Genomic DNA, 8,980 nt, shown 5'->3' on the forward strand with positions numbered 1-8,980 from the left:
TTTTTTGATGGTTTGTGGGTCAACTTGATACAGGGGTACGGCATCATGACATACTGCTCAGGAGAACTGCCTGCCGATTTGGCATGGTGGAATTTTCTCAACTTTCTTTCTAGAAGCTATGTAACAGATATGACTAAAGTTAAAGGAAACTTGTCACATTGTGAGACATTTTATGGGTGTGAAATGGTTCTAGCATTGGTATGCTTTGTCAAGTAGTTATGTAGCTTTGGAAATTTGTCCTCTTTGGATTCTGCTTCTCTTACATTAATGTCAGATATGAAGGAGAAATTTCCGGAATTCTGACTTTGAGTTCTGTGTAACCTGGAACACATTTCCACTGCAAATATTGAACTTCTAAGAGGAAGAATAGCAAGTGCCTGGCACTTCGCTGCCACCTTGCCCATTATCAATTCCACTACTCTATTCTCTTGGTCTAGGCTTAGGTGTGGACTCAGAATCTTTCTGTTCATCACACTGAGGTTTCCATTTTCTTATCAGCTTCTAAGGACAATTCGTTTTTCATGACAACAGTTATCTTCACAGACTCACCAGGATAAACTCTCATATCCAATTTTCAACGTATGTCAAGGAATGAATGTCTGAATGTGAAAACAAATGAAATGAAGTGCAACAAACAGTAACAATAAGGACAGAGGCTATATCAATATTAATGAATGATGTTTGTGCTATGCTATATTAAGTAGGAGAGAGAGAATTTATTAAAAAAAATCTTAAATTTGGTCTGGAAGAGCATCCTCACATCTCAGTATAGGGAAAAAAAATCCCACTTGGCTAATAACATGTTAGCAGTTCATAGTTTCTTTTCTTCAGGGACAAGAACCACTACGTTCAAGGCCTTATATCCTATGTACTTTTATGCTAATCATTTGAATCTTATTTAAATGCAATATTATATAGTCAGTACTTATTCATGGTATCCATTTTCACTGGTGAGTCTCAGACTTTATGGGTAACAGAATTTCCTAGGGAGTTTTAAAAAATATGATTCTGTGGGCCCCATCTCCAGAGAGTTTGACTTAATAGGTCTGAGGTGATATCTAAGAATATGATTTTTAAAATCAAATCCCTCATATTTCTTAGGTCATAATTTGCAAAATGGTCACCATGCTCAGGTGAAGTATTTCTCTCTTGAGCCTAAACTCAAGTATCATGGCTTTCATTTGTCATGTAAGTGAGCCACATGGTACAAAAATTTAATTCTGTGGTGCTCAGCTTGCATTATGTGTTAAAGAGTAGATTCAGGAAGCTGTGTGGCAAACAGTGGTAGATCTTGAGAATGACCCCTAATGGCAAAAATATTCATCTATCTATGTGATAATATTATACTTTTGGTATCCCCTGATGGAAAAACATGGAATAATAAGATGCTATGAGTTCAGTAAAACTTATATGCATCTAGATTTCATTAGTCCCAACAGCACTTATGAACATTCCAAGGTCTTGGTGTATATATCTTTGAAATATATCATGTATTTAATCAACATATAGTAGATTAGAAGACATCATTAAAGAGTTTCATATGCTAACCCATTCTGTGTGTCCTCCTCTCTACCCTCAGGGGTTCTTGACAGAAATTTGATTATTTTGGAATAGGGAAAAGCCCAGAAGACTTGAGTTTGAATTATACAAATAATGGATACTGGCTGAGTCATATAGTTACTTAATCCATAAACCTCGGTTTCTGTAAAAAGATGATGACACATATATATTAGATATGCTTTTATTTCAGATTCAGAGGGTATATGTGCAGGTTTATTTCATGAGCATATAGTGTAATGCTGAGATTTGGAGTACAATTTATCTTGTTACCCAGGTAGTGAGCATAGTACCCAGTAGGTATATTTTCAGGCCTTGCCCCCACTACCTCCATCCCCCTTCCAGTAGTCCTAAGTGTCTATCATTCCCATGTGTACCCAATGTTAAGCTCCCACTTATAAGTGAGAACATGCAGTATTTGGTTTTCTGCTCTTGCATTAATTTGCTTAGGATGATAGCTTCCAACTGCATCCCTGTTGCTGTCAAGAACATGATTTTGTTCTTTTTTATAGCTGCATAGTATTCCATGGTGTGTATGTACCACATTTTCTTTATCCAATCCACCATTGATGGACACCTGTGTTGATTCCATGATTTTGCTATTGTAAATAGTGTGGCAATGAGCATACAAGTGCGTGTATTTTTTTGGTATAACAATCCATATTCCTTTGGGTATATAGATCATGGTTCAAATGGTAGCTCTGTTTTAAGCTCTTTGAGAAACGTGATGTTAATTTTGTATAGTATCTTGCAGGTGCTCTCTTGATTTCTTGTGTCTGGATGTCTACCTCTGTAGCAAGATTAGGGAATTTTCTTGAATTATTCCCTCAAATATGTTTTCTAGGTTGTTTATGTCTTCTCTCTCAGGAGTGCCAATAATTCATAGATGTGCATAATCCCATTACATAATCCCATACTTCTTGAAGACTGTTCTTTTTTTTCAATTTTGAAACCATTTTTTTTTTTTTTGTGAAGTGGTTATTAACAAGTCTATATAAGGTTAGGATTCCAATTAAAAGTTTTAAATTGAAAGCCTTCAAGGTTCAGTTGTATGTCATGTAGTGAGGAGTAGCACTGAATTTGGCATAAGACTTAATGACCTTATTTACAGCTTCCAAGAAATCCTTCTCAGTAGCAATTTTTCACCATGCTCTGATGGCAAACATACCAGCTTCTGTGCAGACGCTTCATTCTCAGCACCAGTGCCATTTGGACACAGTCATGCTAACAATTCAAATCTGATATATCTTTCAATACTCATCGAATAAGCATGAATCTTAAAGATGGGGGTCCGACCCTCTAGATCGGGCAAGTTAAATTCAATTTTTCTGTCTAATCTCCCTGACCTCATCAGTGCTGGATCCAAATTATCAGGTCTGTTAGTGGCCATCAGCACTTTAATATTGCCTCGAGGATCAAAACCATCAAGCTGATTGATCAGTTCCAACATTGTTCTCTGCACTTCATTGTCACCTCCAGCATCAACATCAAACTGAGTCCCTCCAATAGCATCAATTTCATCAAAGAAGATAAGGTAGGCTTTTTTTTTTTTTTTGTCTGGCCATTTCAAAGAGCTCATGAACCTTTTGAGCCCCCTCACTGACATATTTCTGTACAAGCTCAGATCCAATAACTTAAATGAAGCACGCATCAGTCCGATTAGCAACTGCCTGCACACAGAGTGTCTTCATGTACTGGGTGGATTAAAGAGCAGCATGCCCTTGGGAGTCTCAATGCCAAGATTCACAAACCTCTCTGGATGAAGTAATGGGGTTTCGACTACTTCTCGCAATTTCTCAATCTATTCCTTACAGTCACCAACATCACTGTATGTGACATCAGATTTTTCCTCCACGTGCATCATGATAACCATTGGGTCAATCTGAGGCTAGAGGCAATGGAACGTGAATTTGATACTTATTTCTGTCCACACCTACTCTTATCCCTTCTTCAATGTCAGTGGGTGCCACCTGATCACTAAAGTCCACCACAAACTTGGCAAACTGCTTTACACTGACAGTGTATTTTGGGTCCTCTGAATCAGCATTGATGATCTTTGTACACCTGGCAACCTGTAAAGGCTGTTTACTCTGGAATGTCTGCTTATCTGCAGCCAAATTCCAGAGTGCTGGTGGGGCCAGGCCAGTTTCAAATTCTTTAATACCAGCAAGCTCATTAATTTTCTTGAGAAGTTGCTGAATGCCATCTTCAACTTGCTTGATCTGCCTAGAGTAAGTGCTCTGACCATAAGTTTTCAGCAAGGCAATATCCGCCTCATCCAGAACTTGGATGGGCTTGTCATCCTTCTCATCTTCTTTGGTCTTCTGCTGATTCTCACCAAGGTAATCTGGCATTTTAGCAGTTCCAAATGCCTCTGCTCCTTACTGATTACACAGCACCTTCCTTGCTTCCGGTGGTATCTGAAGACTGCTCTTTTTAATTGTTTTTTCTTTATTTTTGTGTGATTGGATTAGTTCAAAAGAATAGTCTTCATCCTCTGACAGTCTTTCTTCTGCTTGACCTAGTCTATTGATAAAGCTTTCAGTTGTATTTTAGAATTCCTTAAGTGGTTCCAGAAGCTCTGATTGATTTCTTTTTAAGATGTTTATCTCTTTCTTCATTTCCTGGATTTCTTTAGAAGTTTCTTTGTGTTGATTTTCAACTTAGTCTTGGCTCTTGTTGAGCATCCTTGCTCCATGGTTTGAATTGTTTATTATTTCTGAATTTCCATTTTGGTCAAGGATCATTGCTGAACAGCTAATGTGATCCTTTGGTGGTTTCACAATGTTCAGATTTTTCATGGTGCCAGAATTCTTACACTGGTTCCTTCTCATCTGGAGAGTCTGGTGCTACTAATTCTTGTATTTATTTTCATGCTGGTAGAATTTTTTTCTTTCTCTGTATATTTTTCCATTTCTCTCCTTCCCTAGAGGATGTGACTGTAGAGTATGTTGGGTAACGTCTTTTGGCTTTGCTTCTATAACCCTATGCACTTTTGTGGGCAGGTTTTATATTGGGCTGTGTGATTCAACTTACAGACCAGTAGATGGTGCTGACAGGTATGAGCCAGTTGCTGCACTAACAGATGGGTATGTACATGGTCTTTGTTTACAGTGAGGTGCTCTCTGTTGTTTTAGGTGATGGACTGGACAGTAGAGTGCTTGGTGCCCTGTGCTTCTTGTTCTGTGGAGGTGGAGAGACACAGCTAGGCAGAGTTGGAGCCTTTGACTTGCCCACGAATACCCCGATGGTGAGTGCAGGCACCAGCCCTGTCAACTGTGGCTGGGAGGAGCTCCTGGTGAAAAGCACTGAGATATTTGGGGCGGGGCAAGTGGTTGGTGAGGGGTCTGCATGGACTCCTCATCTTTGATAGGTAGGAACATGGTCTATTTTCCTATTATGCCCCTGTTCCAGGGCTGATGACTCCTCATTCAGATACACACTGTAGTCTGTGTCTAGACCAATGTGGCTGAGAGCCTCAGAAAATGCCTCTTTTGTGACTTTCCATTAAAGTGGTTTGGGGCAACTTCATCACTCAGCCTGATACAAATAGCTTTATGGCAGGGCTGTTCTCTGATGTGACAGCACTGCTGCTTTGTGTAAAGGCGGGGGCTACGCCTTTGGGCTTGTGTGAGAAGTGGTTAGGTGCCAGCAGAATTTGAATAAGGTAGGTAGTTCCTCAGTTTCCAGGCCCCTAGATGGTCTGCTGAACAGTGTGTATGAGTCCTGAAGGGTCTGGAGCCAGATCAGGCTAGCCCAGGGTCCTGGTGCTGACTGCGATGGAGAGGGGCAGGCTGGTCCCTGGGTCACTGGATGAACTCTCAGGCAGGGGCAGGCAGAATGCTTGGGTGGTAAGAACCCGAGGGGAGAGCATAAGCCTGTGGGGGTAGGGATTTCAGGACTCTGGGCTGCAGCTGAAATGCTCGTGTGGAGGCAGGGTGCTTGTACTGGGTACCAGAAGGTGGCAAGCAGAGGCAGGGAGTTGTAGGGTGTGCAGTCTGTCCAGTTCTTCATATCTGGGCAGTGGTATCCTTGTTGGAGATGTGTGAAATAATTCAGTCTCTTTGTTTCCACCTCAACCTGAGGGCAACAGGGGCGGGGACAGAGGGTTTTTCAGTTATATTTCTTGGAGTTCCATCCCACAGGACCCCAGAGCTGCAACTTTCTGCAGTATTCAGGCAGGGGCCGCTGTGCTGGGAGCCTCAGCTGGTGGTCCCCGCCTGGTGAGGAGCGGCAGAGGTGGGGTCTGCAGTTGGTCTGCTCCTCAGTACTGTGGCTGTAGCAGCTGTCCTACGGGCTTGCAAAAGAGCCCGTCTTGCCTGTCTTCCCTTGTTGGCAGCACATTGACAGCTGGTGTCAGACTGCTCCAGAATCCAGTGCTTGTGGGGCTCCATGTGGGCTTCAGAGATGTCTCTGCATGGACTCCAGATGGTTCTTAGTGTTGGTCTGGAGGCCTGGATGGGTCAGCGGAGTTCTCCTGTGCCCAGGATTGCAAAGGGCTTGTGGGGACAGTGTGGATCCCCAGCGGTTCTCATCATTCACTTTGTTCTTCTTTGTTCTCTGTGGGTCCCATGCTTCTTTGGTGAATCGCAATGTGATCTCTTAGAATATCCACTTGAAGAGCCAGTGTTTACTCACGTTTGTTTCTTCTCTGTGGGAGCAGCTAGCAGGCATCTTCATATATGTGTGTGTGTGTGTGTGTATATATGTGTGTGTGTGTGTGTGTGTATATATGATCTTACTCTGTCACTAGGCTCGAGGGCAAGGGCCTGATCATAGCTTACTTCTTTTTTTTTTTTTTTTTTTTTTTTTTGAGACGGAGTCTCGCTCTGTAGCCCAGGCTGGAGTGCAGTGGCCGGATCTCAGCTCACTGCAAGCTCCACCTCCCGGGTTCACGCCATTCTCCGGCCTCAGCCTCCCGAGTAGCTGGGACTACAGGCGCCCACCACCTCGCCCGGCTAGTTTTTTGTATTTTTTAGTAGAGACGGGGTTTCACCGTGTTAGCCAGGATGGTCTCGATCTCCTGACCTCGTGATCCACCTGTCTCGGCCTCCCAAAGTGCTGGGATTACAGGCTTGAGCCACCACGCCCGGCCCATAGCTTACTTCTATCTCCAACTTCTGCGCTCAAGCAATCCTCCCATCTCAGCCTGCTGAGTTACTGGGAGTACAGGCATGTACCACCATGCCCAGCTAAGTTCATATATATATATATATATATATATATATATATATATATATATATTTTTTTTTTTTTTTTTTTTTTACAGATGAGGATCTTGCTATGTTGCCCAGGCTGGTCTCAAACTCCTGGCCTCAAGTTGTCGTCTTGCCTCAGCCTGCCAAATCATTTTGATTATAGGCATGACCCACTGCACCTGGGTCCTAATGAGTGTGATATGAAGATTAAATGATGTAATGTATGCATAATTTTTCACCTGAAGTAGGCTATCAACGTTAGTTTTCTTCTTTCAAAATAGTTAACAAAATGAATTTTTAAAACAATAGTCCCAGGAGAATCTGAAGCTTTAGGTTCTTCACTTTGATTCACCTCCAATGTTCCAGAGGCTTTCCTTGTGTACATGAGATAGTTTGGGAACTTTCTGTTTGGTGTTATGCCGGTGGTCTTTTGTCCTATGTTATTTTCATGGCTGTCGATTGACCAAGGGTCTATAAACTACAGTAATCTTAGGAAAATCAGGTGCAGAATTGGAGTGGGCTTCTACAAGTTATTGGTATCTGAAACTACTGGTTATTAAAATGATTCTTGTCACTTGAGGAATGATACAGAATCACCCACCCCATCTCCTTTCACTCAAAGAGGAGTACAAAAGGTATCACCCATAATTAGTGTGTTTTGTTGTTAATGTTCCCAAGTGAAGCCTAGAAATGGAGCCAAGGTTATCACATCCACGTGGAACACTCTTTTTCGCCTCTAGTCAGGAGATAGCAGGAGGAAGTTTTGTTTCTCTCTTTTTCTGCAACTATGCTACAATTTGACACTGAAAATACGCAGGCTCAAGGTTTAATTTGAATATCTATGGTATAAAATTACCAGTGTTCACATCCCCTAGCATTTTCCTGACAAATTAATTGCCAATACAATTTTCAGCAGTCAGTACGTGTGGAGCAAGGCAGGGTTGAGGGTTCAGCTTATGGGAGGTAATTATAGGTGCCCTTGGCCGGGAAAGAGCACAGATGATGCTAAAGGAGCCAATGTTTTGGGTAAGCAGCACCTGCTCCTTTGCCAGCTCTGTAGACCCATGGATCTGGGAAACACATATAATTTGGAGGACTTAGTGTCTACCTTTGGTACACGTAATTTAATCTCTTAATCATCGTGTGTTCTGTGGCTGCCGTGAGCTCTCTGAAACTGAACTGTGTGTCTCCATTACTTGGTTCTTAGATCTTTGCTCCATTTATTCAATACTTCAAGCCTTCAGAGCATCAGGATAAAGAAGGCGAACAGCAAAACTCTAAAAGGCAGAGAGTAAACAAAGCTATAAAGAGATTCTTCAGTTTGGCTAGGTCTAAGGGAAGGAGAACTTTTGTTGATATATCTGAAAGTAAGTGGTCTCCTCTGAAAGAGGTGGAAAAACATTCTGTTGAAGTGAAGCACCTGACCTTTTAAGAAATACTCTCTGCTTATTTCTAAGTATTCATTGGAAAACCATTTATCTCAAATATATACCTTTAGACAAGATGCATTAGTTCATTTTTCAACCTAAGCCTCTCAGGAGTTGTAATCCTCTAGCATCTGAAGATATTTGCTGTTGGGGTTGTTTTAATTTTTATTTTATTTAATTGTAAAAACAATAATAGAAACCAAGCAGGCAAACGAATAAAAAACTTTAAAACCCCAAACTGGGGTGAGGGAGGATTGGAGGAGTAGGTAGTTGAAGACCAGAACAGATATAAAGCCATGAACATCCTGCTTAAAATTTTTCAAGTTTTGAAAATACTAGCACTTTTATAGATTTGTTTTCATCTCAAAGATATTTTTCAAAATAAAGGGTTATAACATTATTATGTGACAAAGTAAAATAACAGAGAAGTGCACATTTGATTCCATTAAGTCTTATTCTTGAGTTTTTCCTGTGATGTCAGTTGCTTTTAAAAATATTAAAGATCCAGTGAGAATGAGATAATATTTCTGGCACTCCAGTTCCTGGAATAATGCGATTGGAGAGAAGGGAATGAGGATATTTGTTGGCCAAGGTTGATATGCAAGGGTTTCATCCTGTCTTCTTCATGAGTTTGAATCTTTCACCCAAATATCTCAGCTACAAGGCTCCTGCTATGTTTTCTGGAAGACAAGTCCACTGTCAGAACTCTCACCAAGGTAATCACAGTTAGAAGATGCGAAGGTTGGGCAGGACCATCTACTCCAACTCTTTCATTTAACAGATGAACTAAGGCCCATA

At 41.3% G+C, this 8,980-nt stretch overlaps 1 pseudogene across 1 annotated transcript; it reads right to left on the reverse strand.

Annotated features, from left to right (window-relative positions):
- Positions 1-2,600: 2,600 nt before the first annotated feature.
- LOC112619587 lies at positions 2,601-3,973 on the reverse strand (annotated as a pseudogene). The gene has a single exon (XR_003118255.1). The product of XR_003118255.1 is annotated as a 26S proteasome regulatory subunit 7 pseudogene (transcript).
- Between the last annotated feature and the right edge of the window lie 5,007 nt (positions 3,974-8,980).

This window comes from Theropithecus gelada, chromosome 2 (genome assembly GCF_003255815.1).
Source record: "Theropithecus gelada isolate Dixy chromosome 2, Tgel_1.0, whole genome shotgun sequence".
Classification (NCBI taxonomy): Eukaryota; Metazoa; Chordata; class Mammalia; order Primates; family Cercopithecidae; genus Theropithecus; species Theropithecus gelada.